General features: G+C 47.8%; 1 pseudogene; it reads right to left on the bottom strand.

The window, feature by feature from the left end:
• Positions 1 to 8,204: 8,204 nt before the first annotated feature.
• LOC137537257 (piwi-like protein 2) lies at positions 8,205 to 11,363 on the bottom strand (annotated as a pseudogene).
• Between the last annotated feature and the right edge of the window lie 7,110 nt (positions 11,364 to 18,473).

Below are 18,473 nucleotides of genomic sequence, written 5' to 3' on the forward strand. Positions count from 1 at the left end.
TCCCCCCACTGCTCCCCCATACCCATGTCTGTACTAATCCCCCCACTGCTCCCCCATACCCATGTCTGTACTAACTCCTCCCACTGCTCCCCCATACCCATGTCTGTACTAATCCCCCACTGCTCCCCCATACCCATGTCTGTACTAACTCCCACCACTGCTCCCCCATACCCATGTCTGTACTAATCCCCCCACTGCTCCCCCATACCCATGTCTGTACTAATCCCCCCACTGCTCCCCCATACCAATGTCTGTACTGATCCCCCACTGCTCCCCCATACCCATGTCTGTACTAATCCCCCCACTGCTCCCCCATACCCATGTCTGTACTAATCTCCCCACTGCTCCCCCATACCCATGTCTGTACTAATCTCCCCACTGCTCCCCCATACCCATGTCTGTACTGATCCCCCACTGCTCCCCCATACCCATGTCTGTACTAATCCCCCACTGCTCCCCATACCCATGTCTGTACTAATCTCCCCACTGCTCCCCCATACCCATGTCTGTACTAATCCCCCGGCTCCTACATACCCCTGCAATGTATCCCACAACCTGTGCATTGCCCAACAGGCATAAATTAGCTAGTATATAACAACAATCTCACAACCTTACCTCCAGCAGCCACGTGTTCTTCCTGCAACTAGTACTTCTCCGGCTGTTACATCACTTCCTTTCTTCGGCTTAATTACTTCCTGCCTGTCTGATCACCATCTTGTGGTGAATAAGCTAACTGCAGCCTCTGTGGATTCATCTCCACTCAGCCTATTATTATTGTTACTATTATTTTCTGTTGCTCCTGAATATCTCCATCTACAGACACATCACATAAAGTAATAATTCATTATTATTATTACTCAGACTAGAGATGTAGAGCTGCCAATGGATGTGGCTCCATAGTTATAGGAAATGGCAGTTTCTTGCACCAGGCTGGGAGGAAGAGGCAGAATTACTTATTCACATCTATATAGGTCTGGAATTTGTCTATATGGGTGTCTGGAATAAATGTGTGGCCCTTATCAAAGATGTTTTTATTTTCCTAAGTTGATGTAATGTTGCCCATCTCAAAAGTACCTGCATGTGGGAGCACGGTGGGGAAGTGGTTAGTGCTCTCGCCTTGCAAGGAGTTTGTATGTTCTCCCAGTGTCTGTGTGGGTTTCCTCCGGGCTCTCCACTTTCCTCACACACCCAAAAAACATACAGATAAGTTAATTGGCTTTCCCCTAAATTGGCCAAAGACTACAACACATACACTACACAATACATACACAGACATATGACTGTGGTAGTGCTTAGATTATGAGCCCCTCTGCGGGACAGTCAGTCAGTGTACTCTGTACACCACTACATAATACGTTGGTGCTATATAATTAACCCTCCTGGCAGTCTATTAAAAACCACCAGGGGGCAGCGCAGCAGTTTTTTTTAATTTATTTTTTTAAAATCATGTAGCGAGCCCTAGGCCAGCCGCTGTGCAGTGGCATCCCCCCACCCTCTTCGATCGCCTCTGGCGATAAAGCCCGTCAGGAAATCCCGTTCTGAACGGAATTTACATTAGGGCTTCCCCCGTTGCCATGGTGATGGGCGGGATGATGTCATCGACATTGTGACGTCAAAGGGAGTCCCGATCCACCCCTCAGCGCTGCCTGGCACTGATTGGCCAGGCAGCACATGGGGTCTGGGGGGGGGGACGGCGCGGCGGGTAGCGGCAAATTGGCGCAGAGTGGCGGCGATCGGTGTGCACATGCAGCTAGCAAAGTGCTATCTGCTTGTAGCAACAAAAAAAAAATTATGCAAATTGGCCCAGCAGGGCCTGAGAAATCCTCCTGCGCTGCCAGGAGGGTTAAATAAAAAATGTTTAGTGTTTACTCTTTATCTTTTTTGATCTGGCGTGTAATTTCCTCCCTCCCCTTCTTCCTCGTCGTCTCGGTATCATTTCCTTCCCCATACCTCTCCATACTCCCAACGATCATTTTTTGGGGTGTGTGGGGATCAGAGGTGGAGGGGGCTGTTTTGGTCGTGGTTTGTAGTATGGTTGTGGTCCTTCTGGTCTGCTGGGACATGAGGTGTCCTCCACGGAGGTGGTCTGTAACATGGACCTCCATGAAAAGGAGTATGAGTATTCCAGACCTATATAGATTTGAATAAATATATTAGGAATATTAACATCAAAAGAAGCTTTCTGCAACAAGGAGCCCCATATGCAATAATCAATCACCTCCTGCATACCAGCACACACATTTACACAATCCATCTTCGTTCAATCCAAACACAATGAGCAATAAATATATAGATGTTTTTAAGAAGGTGGTTTCTGATGAATTTGATGGGATCACTGTGAAAACAAACCACTACCAGAAGCCAAATGTTACTGGGGCAGACCATCAGTCATTGAAATAAATGGGCACCAATGATTCTGTTAAAGGGAACCTAAACTGAGAAGGATATGGACTTTTCCTTTTAAAATAATACCAGTTGCCGGACTCTCCTGCTGATCCTGTGTCTCTAATACTTTTAGCCACAGCCCCTCAACAAGCATGCAGATCAGGTGCTCTGACTGAAGTCAGACTGGATTAGCTGCATGCTTGTTTCAGGTGTGAGATCCAAATACTACTGCAGCAAATAGATAAGCAGGACTGACAAGCAACTGGTATTGTTTAAAAGGAAACATCCATATCCCTCTCAGTTTAGGTTCCCTTTAAAGCAGAAGATTGGGGGTGGGGTGGGGGGAGTGGTTTGGGAAAAACAAGCATATATCAAAGAGATTAAATAACTATTCGAGGACACCACCACATATAAAGCACTAAAAGGGGATCCCACCTCTGCATAAGACAGGACCGCAAGAGAAACGAATAGCACATGAACCCCCCCACCCTATATCCCAACAAGGGATACTTGTTCCCAAAACTACATCACGCCCCTGATAAGTCCCGATTGACGAAACCGGTAGGGCGGAGCTTAGACGCGGAAGAGAGGACGGCTGGAATACGGCGGCTTGGCGTGTGTGGGCAGTAGAGATGTCGCGAACCTCCGATTTTCGGTTGGCGAACCCTGTTCGCGAACCTTCGCGGAAGGTTCGGTTCGCGTAAAAGTTCGCGTACCGTAATAGACTTCAATGGGGATGCGAACTTTGAAAAATAGAAAAAATTATGCTGGCCACAAAAGTGATGGAAAAGATGTTTCAAGGGGTCTAACACCTGGAGGGGGGCATGGCGGAGTGGGATATATGGCCAAAGTCCCGGGGAAAAATCTGGATGTGACGCAAAGCAGCGTTTTAAGGGCAGAAATTACATTGAATGCTAAAGTGCAGGCCTAAAGTGCTTTCAAACATCTTGCATGTGTATACATCAATTAGGGAGTGTAATTAGTGCACTGCTTCACACTAACACACCAAACTCACTGTGTAACGCACCACAAACAGCTGTTTGCGTAGTGACGGCCGTGCTGGACTGATGCGCAACATGGCCAGAGTGCAGGCCGTGGCAGTTTTCCAGCCCATATGGTCGCCGGGCTGTGGTAGCTCAATGATAGAACAACAGTGACTGTCCAGCTGATCAAATTTGGTCTGTCCACAATGAAGCAGCAACCTTATTATCTTCTTGTATCTAGGTAGGCATAGGTAGGAGTCCCAGTATAGGTAGGTAGGCATAGGTAGGTGCCTCAGTAGTTAGCTAGGCATAGGTAGGAGACCCAGTATAGGTAGGTAGGCATAGGTAGGAGTCCCAGTATAGGTAGGTAGGCATAGGTAGGTGCCTCAGTAGTTAGCTAGGCATAGGTAGGAGACCCAGTATAGGTAGGTAGGCATAGGTAGGAGTCCCAGTATAGGTAGTTAGGCATAGGTAGGAGACCCAGTATAGGTAGGTAGGCATAGGTAGGTGTCCCAGTAGTTAGCTAGGCATAGGTAGGAGACCCAGTATAGGTAGGTAGGCATAGGTAGGAGCCCCAGTATAGGTAGGTAGGCATAGGTAGGTGTCCCAGTAGTTAGCTAGGCATAGGTAGGTGCCTCAGTAGTTAGCTAGGCATAGGTAGGAGTCCCAGTATAGGTCAGTAGGCATAGGTAGGAGACCCAGTATAGGTAGGTAGGCATAGGTAGGAGTCCCAGTATAGGTAGGTAGGCATAGGTAGGTGCCTCAGTAGTTAGCTAGGCATAGGTAGGAGACCCAGTATAGGTAGGTAGGCATAGGTAGGTGCCTCAGTAGTTAGCTAGGCATAGGTAGGAGACCCAGTATAGGTAGGTAGGCATAGGTAGGAGACCCAGTATAGGTAGGTAGGCATAGGTAGGTGCCTCAGTAGTTAGCTAGGCATAGGTAGGAGACCCAGTATAGGTAGGTAGGCATAGGTAGGAGACCCAGTATAGGTAGGTAGGCATAGGTAGGTGCCTCAGTAGTTAGCTAGGCATAGGTAGGAGACCCAGTATAGGTAGGTAGGCATAGGTAGGTGTCCCAACAATCAGCCAGGAGCAAGCCAAGAGCCTAACTAATCTTTCCCTAGAAGAAACAATCTGCAGCAGCTCGCCCTACTCTGTCTATTGCAGGCACACGAGTGAGTGTAATGGCCGGCGGACACTGCCTTATATAAGGGGGGGGGGGGGGGGGGCTCCAGGGCTTAGTGTAGCCTGAATGGCTACAATGTGCCTGCTGACTGTGATGCAGAGGGTCAAAGTTGACCCTCATAGTGCATTATGGGGCGAATCAAACCTCCGCAAAAGTTCGCCTGCTGCAGGCGAACGCGAACCCCCAAAGTTCGCCTGGAACCGTTCGCCGGCGAACCGTTCGCTACATCTCTAGCACTGGGCAGCGCACGGATTCACGTGCAGCGGAGATGCCCACAGGAGAAAGTAGAGAGCCTGGCGGCTATAGCGGGGGAGGGGACCGTGTCTAAATTACTCTGAGCGAAATACCCATCATGGGATATGTGAGTGCATTTTAGATTTGTTTTATAATAAAAGCTAGTTGGTTTTACACTATGTTAAGCGTTTTTATTGAGGTACATGGTGATGTGGAATCTGGCGTACTGAGGAAAACGTTACTCCATACATATTGATTGTGAGGTGGGGGAGGACCCAGGAACAGTCCCAAGGTGCTGCTAGACCTAACGGAGGTCTTAGAATCCGGTGAGTTACTCACAAAGGGTGAGGTGGTGGCATCTTTATGTCATAGCCATGAAGTTTTGAGAAATTTGAAGCTGATGAACTGTGGATTGTGGGCGGTATTATTGCAGGACGTAGGACTTGTTGTGACATCCTCTGTGATTTAATATTTTATGTGATATATAGAGGAGGCAAACAAGCTTGCTCATCTTTGGATATTATTGGTACTTTTATTTATAGGGTTGGTCTGACTGTGAGCGCTATCCTCTGTTGTTTTAATATTTATCTGTGTCCTGATGTTTGAGTAATTTCTGTGATGGAAGCTATTTAAGTCTAAGCGTCCTATTGATCGAGAAAACCAGTGTGTCAAATAGTACTTATAAATCAGATGACATCCCCCCAAGGGATCTGGAAACAACCTGGCAATAGAGATGGCACGAATAGTTCACCAGCAAGCACTATTCGGTGAAGATCAGGTATTCATGTTCGTGTGCACATTCTTTCCACTACTGTGCTCCAGGGCCTGTGGTATTATCACTAAATTGTGTTTGAGGTGTTGCAGCGTGTTCTCAGTGTCTGTGTGATAGTGCACAGACAGGGCACACTGGCACTGAGAGCCACACCTGTGCCCACTTACATTGATATTGAATAGTGTGCCACACAAAAGCACAAGCACAGTTTTACCACTAGTGCTCTAGGGCCCAGTGCAGGGACAAGGTCCTCCAGCACCCAAGGCTGAGACACCAAAGTGCGCCCCCCCATCCCTCCCACCCCAGCTGTCATACACTGATTGCTATTAGACTAAGAGGGCCACAGGGCCCACAACCTCCCCAACACCTTAATATCTAGTTATCTGACTTGCAGTCACTGCTATGTATCCCCTTTTCTTATTTCTTTCTGCTTCATACACAATTAGGAATGACAGCTGAATGAATTGTGCGCCCCCTTCTACACTGCGCCCTGAGGCTGGAGCCTCTCCAGCCTCTGCCTCGGCCCGGCCCTGCTAGGGCCCCTGTTATTATCACTGTATTGTGTTTGGACTGTTGCGTATTTCGGTGTGTGATACTACACAGCCCACTGACAACCAGAGCCGTGTACACTACTGCTATTGTTGCTGCCATATGCAGTTGCAGGCACCTCCACTGCATTACTTTTCACAGGCACAGTACCCTAATTAAAATAAAATGACAGGCAGAGACAGGCCACCCTGCAATTGTCCTCAAGGTCGTGCTGCTGTGATTTCCTGCTGCCCTGGAAGAATGCACAGTGTTCGGAGGGCACGTACCCTCTACCCTCAAAATTCTGAGGATGTGGTTGCCTGGCTTACACTTCTTCTACAGCTTCTGCATGGAACCTCCTTGACGCACCGTCCACCATCCTCCTCCTGCTCTGCTTCTGGTACCCCACAACAACTTATCACCACCACCACAGCTGCTTCACTTGATATGTCAGAGGAGTTATTCACACATGATGCATTTAGTGATACACTTGGGGTCATCCAGCCAACACTCCCTTCAAGGTCTGCTGCTGCCACCACCCAAACGCCAACATCCCAGGGCTCAGCAGTGTGGCATTTTTTTGTTTGTGTGCCTCTGATACCAGCAGTGCCATCTGCAACCTCTGCCAAAGGAAACGGAGTCGTGGGAAGCCCAACACCCAACTAGGGACAACTGCTTTGCGAAGGCACCTGATTGCAAAACACAAACACCAATAGTATGCACACATTAACAAAAGCAGCACACAAATATAATAACTCTAGAAATATTTTTTTTCTAAATTTGACATACATGCTTTAAAAAAACAAAATAAAAAATAAAATAATAGGTTGTACAGTGAGCCAATCTGCTTGCTACCATCATAAAGTTCTATAATTACCTTCCCATCCAGGCTTCGGTACCGGACCACGTGACATGATGCAGCACCACGCTGGTCAGTTTACGTGAGCATATTGCACTAACTTAAAAAGTTTTTGTAAATGACATTGACTTTTTTTTCTAAAAAACAAATACTTTTTTTTTTTTTACCGCCCAAGCTGGTGCGTTCAGTTGAGCGCGCATGCAGCACCGCCACACCTAAGGGCCTTACAGACCTGTTACAGCCCAATCTTGCATGGCTGCATGGTCGCATAACTAGTTAGCATGGTGGAGCTCCAGGACCTCTGTTATCACTGTGTTGTGTTTGCACTATTGCACAGCTCTGTGTCTGTGTGATACTCCACAGACAGAACACTGTCACTGACGTACAGGTGTGACCCCTTCTAGTGTGATATAATTGTGTGCCACAGCCCACATTACACAAGCAGCAGACTACTACCACTGCAGCAGGGCCTCTGTTATCACTGTATTGTGTTTGCACTATTGCATAGCTCTGTGTCTGTGTGATACTCCACAGACAGAACACTGTCACTGAGGGGCTGGGGGGAGGGGGGGTAGGAGGAGACCTTTTATGACTTCAGTGAGGAAGAGGAGCTGGCTATCTCGGCATCCATCCTTGTTCAAATAGGGTCTTTCATGCTGTGCTGCCTGTTGAGGGAGGGGGTCCCTCAACAGGCAGCACAGCATGAAAGACCCTATTTGAACAAGGATAGATGCCGAGATAGCCAGCTCCTCTTCCTCACTGAAGTCATAAAAGGTCATAAAAGGTCTCCTCCTACCCCCCCTCCCAGTACAGTTCATTCTCCTTGAGATACGGGGGGTATAAAAATGCTCAAGGAGAATGACCTGCACTGGGTGGCAATGCTACTGGACCCTCGCTATAAGCACAAAGTGGTGGAACTGTTACGGAGGTCTCAACACTTTTAAACCCTTAGCGCCTCTTAATGTTTGTATCCCACTCTTAGTAAGCATACTGTGATGCCCGAGCCCAAGTTAATGCCACATTAACTGTTGTGTGGTTTATTTTGTATCCCCCCCCCCCCCCCCCTAAAAAAAAAAAATAATAATTCTAAAATAAAAGATTATTTCAAGCTAAATAAGATGTGGAAGAGATCTAGAGCATGATCCCTGGGCAGAGCAATAAAAACAAAAGGGAACGCTATTCAAAGCAAGGTAATACTGTGGGTGATGGACAAAAAATGATGCCAGTTGTTCCCAACACTTAAAGAAAGAAGAGCTTATCACACATGGTGAAGGAACTGCCCGGACAGGAAAGCCAGCTTGTGGGCATATTTGCAGGGTGGTGGCACTCGGATGGTACTAGGCCAGTTCCAGTACATGTGGCACAATTTGAAAGCCAACCTTTGTAGATGGTCAGGGCTGAGGTTTGCAGTGCTCATTACACATATATAGTGAGTGGGAATGCCACATCCTTGCCTGACATGGTGGGAGAGTAGGAAGAAATCCACCCAGTCGTGGTTGGTGACGGTGACAGTGTGGTCCACGACGGTACCGGGAGCAGGAGTGACAAATTCTCCGGACACGGAACAGTACAGATTGGTGCTGATCCTTTTCTGCACTACGGTGACAATCATGCGAGGGGAATCATTTTCAAAAGTACCACAGCAGGATCTCCTAATTCTGCACTGTGCTGAGCTGTCCATCTGACACTCCATCTCGGTACACCACAATCTTCTCTGGCAGTGCATGATTTACCTACTAGTATTTCTGGAGAGCGGCCACAAGGTACAGCTTCAAGCCATCCATAATCTCCTGATGTGGAAGCTGAAAGACTACACGGGAGTAGCAGCGGGTCAGGCCAGAATTTATGCTGGCCACAAAGCCTGTCACTGAGTGGGAACTCCGGCCGGCATCATGGTAGATCTATACCGATCACCATCAGATTTTTCAGGGGAATAACGTCCACTCCTCACAGCCCTCCTCAAAGCTTGCAATTTATCTGCAGCTAAATTTTTGGTGCGATGCTTCTCAGTTGTTGGATTAGAGATTGTTTTTATATTCACAACTTGAGAAGACACAGGTACACAGCACAAGTTCTTTATGGCACCGTATAGGTGGTCTCTGCTTCCTGATATTATGATTAGGAGCAGCTGCACCCTTGCCTCACCTTCTACTAGTGACTTGATACTTTTGCTGCCAGTCTACCACCCACTGAACACACCAATGGCAACTGGCGGGAAGCCTCCACTGCGTGACTCTGCATTGGAGTTAGTGACACCACCACCACCATGAATGGCAGGCAGACCTGTTGCCAGCATGACACCTGCTGACATTTCAGAAACAAAAACATTGTAGAATTTTAGAAATAACTTTTAATTTTCAATTTGTAAACTTTTCAATTTTCTATTTGTAAAAAACAAATTGTGTTTTTTTTTTAATTTGTCATAATTACCTTTGTCACACAAGGTAAACTTAAAAAAAGGAGGGTGCCAGTCCGCGCATACCACCCACCACCCTCTCTTCTCATTCTTCATTTTTGGGACACCATGATGGAGTTTCAGGTAGCCTGCATTTCATTGCTTGCAAGCCTTCCCTGCATGGCTCTGCTTGGAGTTGGTGGCACCCCCACCATGAATGGCAGGCAGGCCAGCTGCCAGCCTGACACCTGTGGGCTTAAAGAACAAGCGACACCCATGCTAACCTAGAAATAAAAAACACATATATAGCAGCATGGCGGACTTCACAGAATCTCCGATAACCCCACCTCCCTTCCAAACCTGAATGCTTTAATGATATTATATTGATATACGACTTCCTGTTTTATCATCGCTGTTGTATCCCTCTGGACAATGATATCTAAGCTGATTTCTCGCTGCTGTACCCCTGATTTTGTTTATTGTTCTTTATCCTTTTTGAAAAATAAAAAGAAAGTTGCAAAAAAAAACCAAAAAAAAAACCACATATATAAGTAGATAAATACTAGTTCTACTAACATAACAGATGTATTGTGCTATCCATGTAATGAATCCTGTAAATTTTATAAGAAAAGCAGAAAATCATATTCTAGGCAGTGGCCATCTTGCTAAGCTAACACTGACATCATATCCTCCCTGACTCTTGTTCCCCCCCCCCCTTTCTCTTGCTCATTGTGTATTCATTAGCTGCCCTCCTCCCAGAGTCTTCAGACACTCCCACTGAGGTGTATACTAGGAACTGCACTGTCTTTTTTTTTCTTTTCTCCTCCAATCGCTGAGTCACCTCAGCCTTGCTTGTAAACACAAGTGAGCAGAGGATCATTGTAACGAACAGTGGAGCACAGAGAGGATCTGATTACCGATGATCTGCAGTATCACTGGGAATACAGATGTATACCAGATTATAAGTGATCTGCAGTATCACCGATAATCCGATATACCAGCTAACCTCTGTACACCTGAGTAGAGTGTAGTGTTTGGTGTAACAGTAACACTTAGAGGACTAGGCCTCAGTGCAGTGAGGAGTACTGCACTGATTCCTTCCGCAGACCTGGACTCTCCAAGGCGGGAGGAGTCAGACTGACAGTAGGAAGGATTGTCTGAAAGTGACACTCAGAAGGAAGTGTCACTAACAGGACGGGGAACCGCCTCCAATAGTGAGGTCGGTTCTCGAGGTCAGACAAGCCAGGTCGTAAACACATGGACAGATAAAGTACAGATTCAGAAGGCAGAGGCGGAGTCTGGGTACAGGCAAGGTTCGGCAACAGGGTATCAGAAATATCGAGGTACAAGATCAGGAGGCAGAAGCAGAGTCTAAGGACAAGCCGGGGTTCGGCAACAGAGTATCAGAATGGCAAGGTACAAGATCAGAATACAAGAGGATAGTCAGGCAGGCAGAAGGTCATAACAGATAATCACAATCAAACTAGTACTTTAAGCTATCAAGAGAATCTAGCTAAGTGTAGGATTACAGCTCCAGCTGGTCCCGGCACACTTGCGGATCTGACTACGGATCTGGGTGCTCCCACATATGTGATCGCACGCCAGACAAAGAGCAAGTGAACAGCCAGCAGTATATATACACAAGGACCTCTCCAGGACCTCCCTAATTGCTGGACCAATGAGAGTAGTGGAAAATGTCAGCTGACCCGCCTGGTCAGCTGACTCCCTTCTGGCTGTTATTTAAGCTCTGCCTCTGTGCGCGCGCGCGTGTCACTCTGAATCTAGGTGGACTATCAGTCCCAGCCACACCAGTACTGTTTTGCAATGTTTTCAGTGAACCGAGTGCGGGAGCCGCCTCCATTGCGGATTCCGCCGTTACCAATGCGGATTCCGCCATTACCAATGCGGATTCCGCCGCTCTGCCTATGCGGCATTTTTTCCGCGTTGTGACGCCATGCTGGACGCGGAAACAGCCGCCTCACCTTGAGAGGCAGCGGCTTTTCCGCGTTTCATCACAATCATGTTGCAGATAGGCTAGGCAGGGAAATAAATGGAAGCGGAGGAATATATTATAGATAAAAAGAACCCCCAACATGCAACTGTTTGGCATTGACTACTAAAGAGCCAGTGATCCTTAAGTATGTAATAACTCCAAACCATAACAGCAGAAAAAGTTTTGCAAGTTTTGAATGCAGGATTAGCATCTTTATCACTTAATACACTCAGACCAGTTGCTGTTGAAATTTGATTTTTACGGTGACAATCCCACTTTAACATTTCAGAAAAATCAGAAAAAAAATTGTAAAATTTTAGAAATAACGTTTCAATTTAATCATAATCTTCACACCCATAACACCTGATCTGAAGGAGGGACCCCTTTAACAATGGGAGGGAAGTAGTAGTTAAGGGCCCCTTAAAACTCTGCCCCCCCCCTCCCCGGGTGCGGTTGGCCCTGGGTTCCTCCTAATACAAGACAATGCTAGACCTCATGTGGCTGGAGTGTGTCAGCAGTTCCTGGAAGACGAAGGCATTGATGCTATGGACTGGCCCCGCCCATTCCCCATACCTGAATCCAACTGAGCACATCTGGGACATCATGTCTCGCTCCATTCACCAATGACCTGTTGCACCACAGAGTGTCCACGAGTTGGTGGATGCTTTAGTCCACGTCTGGTAGGAGATCCCTCAGGAGACCATCCGCCACCTCATCAGGGGCATGCCCAGGTATTGCGGGGAGGTCATACAGGCACGTGGAGGCCACACACACAACTGAGCCTCACTTTGTCTTGTTTTAAATACATTACATCAAAGTTGGATCAGTCTGTAGTGTTATTTTCCACTTTTGAGAGTGATTCCAAATCCAGACCTGCATGGGCTGATAATATACAGTGTATATATATATATATATATATATATATATATATAGATACATCATATGTGATATTATGCAGCTTGTGTTGGAACTGTTAATTATAGAAAGATTCAGTGAGGGGTGCCTCCATGGGGGCGGCGTGTGCTCCAGCTTCTGCCTGTATACATCTTAGGGGACAGATAGGGATGGTAGATGAAATTGCTGCAGGATTATGCAAATATAGACACTTTGAAAATTCCACCTCAGCTTTATTTGATTGGTCAACTTTCTGCATATATAAAAAAGTTTCTGATTTCTGCATCTACTCAGGATTATTTGCATCTTATTGACCATCACCAGACTACAGACCTGCAATGTTACAGAGAGCTCTGGCTACAAACACTGAGCTTACAATGGCCTCATTAAGTATAACAATGCAATTTATTTATTACAGTAAATGTGAGTGATGCAGGTAATAGTACATCTTACATTCCATGCAGAGGAACAAAACACGTCACACTGTGGGAACAATATACAGCTGATATTCAGCTCATTATCCAGAGGAATAACTTTATTAGCAGCTTTACTCACAGGAGAGATACTTGGAGACGCATCAGATTTCCATTCTAATAGGATTTATTTTGTTACATAACACAGAATCGTTTCCAGCAACAGCTTATAAAGTCTTATATTCAGAAGATACGGTGCAGAGTGTACAGGGAAGCAGTAACCAATCCTGCTGCTGCGCTCCTCTCCTCAGTCTCCAGTCATCTGTACACTATGATGCTCTGACCATCAGACGGCGCCATCCTCCACGTTCCTCTTCCCCACAGTCTCCATCTGCAGCCGCCGCACATCCTGCCGCTCCACACGCACCTCTATCCTTCCTCGGCACTTCCTGGTTACTGTGTGACCTGACAGTGCCAGTGCCCCGGGGTAACGCATGACGTGTGGCAGACGTTCGCTGTCAGGTCTCACAGTAATGGGAACAGCAACCAGGAAGTGCCGAGGAAGGACGCTGTAACTAGGAAAGGTGGTGGCAGCGGAGGGATGTGCGGTGGCTGCAGACGGAGACTGTGGGGAACAGGAGTGTGGTGACTGGGGTCCTGATGTGTGGAGGACAGCGGCCTCTGAGGACCGGAGTTTACAGCACAAGATGATTGGAGACTGTGGGGAGGAGGAGTGTGGTGACTGGGGTCCTGATGTGTGGAGGACAGTGGCCTCTGAGGACCGGAGTTTACAGCACAAGATGACTGGAGACTGTGGGGAGGAGGAGTGTGGTGACTGGGGTCCTGATGTGTGGAGGACAGTGGCCTCTGAGGACCGGAGTTTACAGCACAAGATGACTGGAGACAGAGGAGGAGAGGAGTGTGGTGACTGGGGTCCTGATGTGTGGAGGACAGCGGCCTCTGAGGACCGGAGTTTACAGCACAAGATGACTGGAGACTGTGGGGAAGAGGAGTGTGGTGACTGGGGACCTGATGTGTGGAGGACAGTGGCCTCTGAGGACCGGAGTTTACAGCACAAGATGATTGGAGACTGTGGGGAAGAGGAGTGTGGTGACTGGGGTCCTGATGTGTGGAGGACAGTGGCCTCTGAGGACCGGAGTTTACAGCACAAGATGACTGGAGACTGTGGGGAGGAGGAGTGTGGTGACTGGGGTCCTGATGTGTGGAGGACAGTGGCCTCTGAGGACCGGAGTTTACAGCACAAGATGACTGGAGACAGAGGAGGAGAGGAGTGTGGTGACTGGGGTCCTGATGTGTGGAGGACAGTGGCCTCTGAGGACCGGAGTTTACAGCACAAGATGACTGGAGACAGAGGAGGAGAGGAGTGCGGCAGCAGGATTAGGTGAGATCTTCCACTGCAGATGTAGTGTAGTGTCAGTGTAGCTAGGGTTGCTGCGGTATACCGGTATGACGGTATACCGTGGTTTGGTTGGCATTATCATCATACCATGCACAATCTCGTTTTACCGGTTTTCGAGGGCAGGGCGATGTAGTGATGGGGATGCGATGCAGCGGCAAGCACACAAACAAAGGCGGGGATAAATAAATACTCACTTGCCGGCAGGTCCTGCATGCTGTACTGGCTTCATTCTACTTCCTGTTCTTGCTTCCTGAGCACTGTTACAAGGAGATGGAACGCATGAACAGGAAGTAGAATGAAGTCAGTACAGTGTGAAGGACCTGCCGGCAAGTATTTGTACACCCCACTGCTGCGTCCCCCCTGGCTGTCTATACTGCGGGCACCTACTACTGGCGCCACCTATCCCTGCTACCTATGCTGCGGCCACCTACTACAGGCTACACCTATCCCTGGCTACCTATGCTGTGGCCACCTACCACTGGCTATAACTATCCCTTGCTACCTATGCTGCGGCCACCTACCATTGGCTACACCTATCCCTGGCTACCTATGCTGCGGCCACCTATTACTGGCTACACCTATCCCTGGTTACCTATGCTGTGGCCACCTACCACTGGCTACACCTATCCCTGGCTACCTATGCTGCGGCCACCTATTACTGGCTACACCTATCCCTGGCTACCTATGCTGTGGCCACCTACCACTGGCTATACCTATCCCTGGCTACCTATGCTGCGGCCACCTACCACTGGCTACACCTATCCAAGGCTACCTATGCTGCAGCCACCTACCACTGGCTATACTTATCCCTGGCTACCTGTGCTGTGGCCACCTACCACTGGCTACACTTATCCATGGATACCTATGCTTCGGCCACCTACCACTGGCTATACCTATCCCAGGCTACCTATGCTGCGGCCACCTACCACTATCTAACCTATCCCTGGCTACCTATACTGCAGCCACCTATTACTGGCTACACCTATCCCTGCTACCTATGCTGCAGCCACCTACTACTGGCACCACCTATCCCTGGCTACCTATGCTGCAGCCACCTATTACTGGCTACATCTATCCCTGGCTACCTATGCTGCAGCCACCTATTACTGGCGCCACCTATCCCTGGCTACCTATGCTGCAGCCACCTACTACTGGCTACACCTATCCCTGGCTACCTATGCTGCAGCCACCTACTACTGGCGCCACCTATCCCTGGCTACCTATGCTGCGGCCACCTACCACTGGCTATAACTATCCCTTGCTACCTATGCTGCAGCCACCTATTACTGGCTACACCTATCCCTGGCTACCTATGCTGTGGCCACCTATTACTGGTTACACCTATCCCTGGCTACCTATGCTTTGGCCACCTACCACTGGCTATAACTATCCCTGGCTACCTATGCTGTGGCCACCTATTACTGGTTACACCTATCCCTGGCTACCTATGCTATGGCCACCTATTACTGGTTGCACCTATCTCTAACACCACCAGGACTTTTGCAGAAGCAGGGTGAGCCTTTTACAGTTTTACCCGGCCTTTCCATATCTCCCGGCAATGTGGAGGGAGGGTCCAAATAATTGTATAATGCCGTATACTGTAATACCGTCTTACCGTGTTTTTTTTTTTTTTTTTATGATTATCATACTGTGGAATTTCATACCGTTGAAATAACAAAATGTAGCTAGTGGGGGCAGAAGGGGTTAATGTAATGTTGTTGGTGGGGCAGCAGAGGTAAATTTAGGTTAGCTGGTGGGGAGGCAGAGGATAGTGTAGTGTAGTTGGTGGGGGCAGCACGGGTTAGTGTAGAGTTGTTGGTGGGGGCAGCAGAGGTTAGTGTAGTGTAGTTGGTGGGGGCAGCAGAGGTTAGTGTAGTGTAGTTGGTGGGGGCAGCAGAGGTTAGTGTAGTGTAGTTGGTGGGGGCAGCAGAGGTTAGAGTGGTGTAGTTGGTGGGGGCAGCAGGGGTTAGAGTAGTGTAGTTGGTGGGAGCAGCAGAGGTTAGTGTAGTGTAGTTGGTGGGGGCAGCAGAGGTTAGTGTAGTGTAGTTGGTGGGGGCAGCAGAGGTTAGTGTAGTGTAGTTGGTGGGGGCAGCAGAGGTTAGTGTAGTGTAGTTGGTGGGGGCAGCAGGGGTTAGTGTAGTGTAGTTGGTGGGGGCAGCAGAGGTTAGTGTAGTGTAGTTGGTGGGGGCAGCAGAGGTTAGTGTAGTGTAGTTGGTGGGGGCAGCAGGGGTTAGAGTAGTGTAGTTGGTGGGAGCAGCAGAGGTTAGTGTAGTGTAGTTGGTGGGGGCAGCAGAGGTTAGTGTAGTGTAGTTGGTGGGGGCAGCTGTTATGATCGCTTCTGCAGCGTTTACTGCTGACTGCAGTGGTATTGCAAACCAAGCAGTTCTAATGTCATTACATGCATTTGCTTGCATAGTTTGCTTTGCACTTAAACTAGTTGCTGATTCCATCTGCAGTCGCTCTGAAGTTTATGACAGTTTAATATGCTTTTGTGTAAACAAACATTGTCTGCTGCAGTGGAGGGGCGGTCCCTTTCCTGCAGGCTGCATATCATTGTCTGCCTTTTCCTGCTATCAGCCTGTGATTAATTACCATTCACTTGTGTGGGAATCTGCAGGTCTGCTCCCATTGGATGACCTCAGTATAAAGAACTGCTTCCTGCAATGCCTCATGGGCTACCATAGTCTCAGATTCTATCTGTTACTCTGCTCGTGCCCCACCTCGTTCCTGGTCCGTGTGGACTGCGCTGACTCCTGCGAAGGGGTCAGCGAGTCCTCCTAGTTCTGCTCTTGTTCTAGAAGTTGTTACTTGCTTGTCTTGTGTCATATATTGGTTCATCGCCAATATATACGCATACTTGCGCATTTTGTTATTTTCCTTGTATTCGTGTTACGTTGATACATCAGTGTCGCTGATATATACGTACACGAACTGTTTATATCCTGTGTTCCGTTAGTCAGCGTTCCAGCACGCTGAGCTAGTTATCCTGTTCCTGGTCCTGTTTGTGGATTGCGTTCATCTCTGCGAAGAGATAGCGAATCCTTCTGAGTCCTGTTCCCTGTATTACTCCAGTCTTAGTCAGAGTTCCTGCTTATGTCATATATCGGTTCATTGCCGATATATACATATGTTAGTCAGACGTTACAAATAGTTTCATTGATAGCTGTAATTGTAATACGCTAGGAAATCATACTTATTGTATATTTATCTGTGTTACGTTCATCTATCTTGATTCTGCTATTTTCTGACTATCCTGTCCTGTCTTTGTGAGGCACGCCATTGCTGCAAACGCATTGGCTACCTCATTCCAGTCTGTCTGGTTTTGGACGCTTGCTGTCGCTAAGTAGCCGCTAGCTAGCAAGCGTTCATTCTGTCTACTTGTTCTGATCTCCTCAGTCCTGGTTTATGCGCTCAGCGCTACTTTGCGCTGAGACGTTATTACGAAAGTGTTGTTTGTGGCTGTTCGGATCTGCACCGGCTCTGTGCACCACAATCTCCTATTGGAGTCAGTCCTCTCCTCCACTAAACTGGGGATATCCTGATCCCTTGTGCTGGTGTGTGTACCTCCTTCACGTCAGCTTATGTGTTGTATGCTGACTGTGGAGATTACACCTCCAAGCTTAACGTTATGGTAGCCCCATTACCAATCCCCATTGTGGGGGGGGGGTTCCCAGCAAAAATGACACTGTTTGTTATGGTTCCTGTTCCTTTAAGAAATTTGAGAGACTCAATTCTGAAACAGAAAATGAGTTTTTTTCTGAATGTACCAGGTTCCTGGCCAATCCCGAGCTCCAGGCTACTCCTGTTTCAACGTGGGCCCCCCAGCTAGTTTATGTTTTATTTAAGGGAAGATTGTTTCAGTGGGCCTACGATGTCTTGGATCATACCAATTTAAAAGAGAGACCACTGGAATTTCTAGCGTTTGTGATCCATAACTGGCTGCGCAAAACCGATTTGCCTAGCCCTTTTGATAAGCTCCTGGCAGCTTGTCAATCAGCTGCTCCTTCTACTGCCTACAAAAATAATCAGCAAGCAGATAATTGTTCTGATAACTTTTCTTCTGCTAGGGCAGCAGGGTCTAAAGCCAAATGTAAACGCTTCTAAAGAAAAGCGTTACAATCAGCGGAGTCGTTGCCCTTGGCGACTGCGCATCAGATCTGTAATGAGACTCCGCCAGTAGCAGATAATGAAATTCAGTCACCATTCAGGGGAGTCAAATGGACCTATGAAACTACTAATGAACTTTCATTGCTAGCCAGGGAAAATAAAAGTTCTTGTTTAAATGAATTATCTGAATATGATTATGAAGATATATTACAGAGTATTGAACAGATCAATTTATTCGTGCAGCAAGGGAAATTTGCATACACTACAGTTCAACACTTGCTACAGGTATTGGAGATCCTTAGGAA

The sequence above is a fragment of the Hyperolius riggenbachi genome, chromosome 10 (genome assembly GCF_040937935.1).
Source record: "Hyperolius riggenbachi isolate aHypRig1 chromosome 10, aHypRig1.pri, whole genome shotgun sequence".
NCBI classification, from domain to species: domain Eukaryota; kingdom Metazoa; phylum Chordata; class Amphibia; order Anura; family Hyperoliidae; genus Hyperolius; species Hyperolius riggenbachi.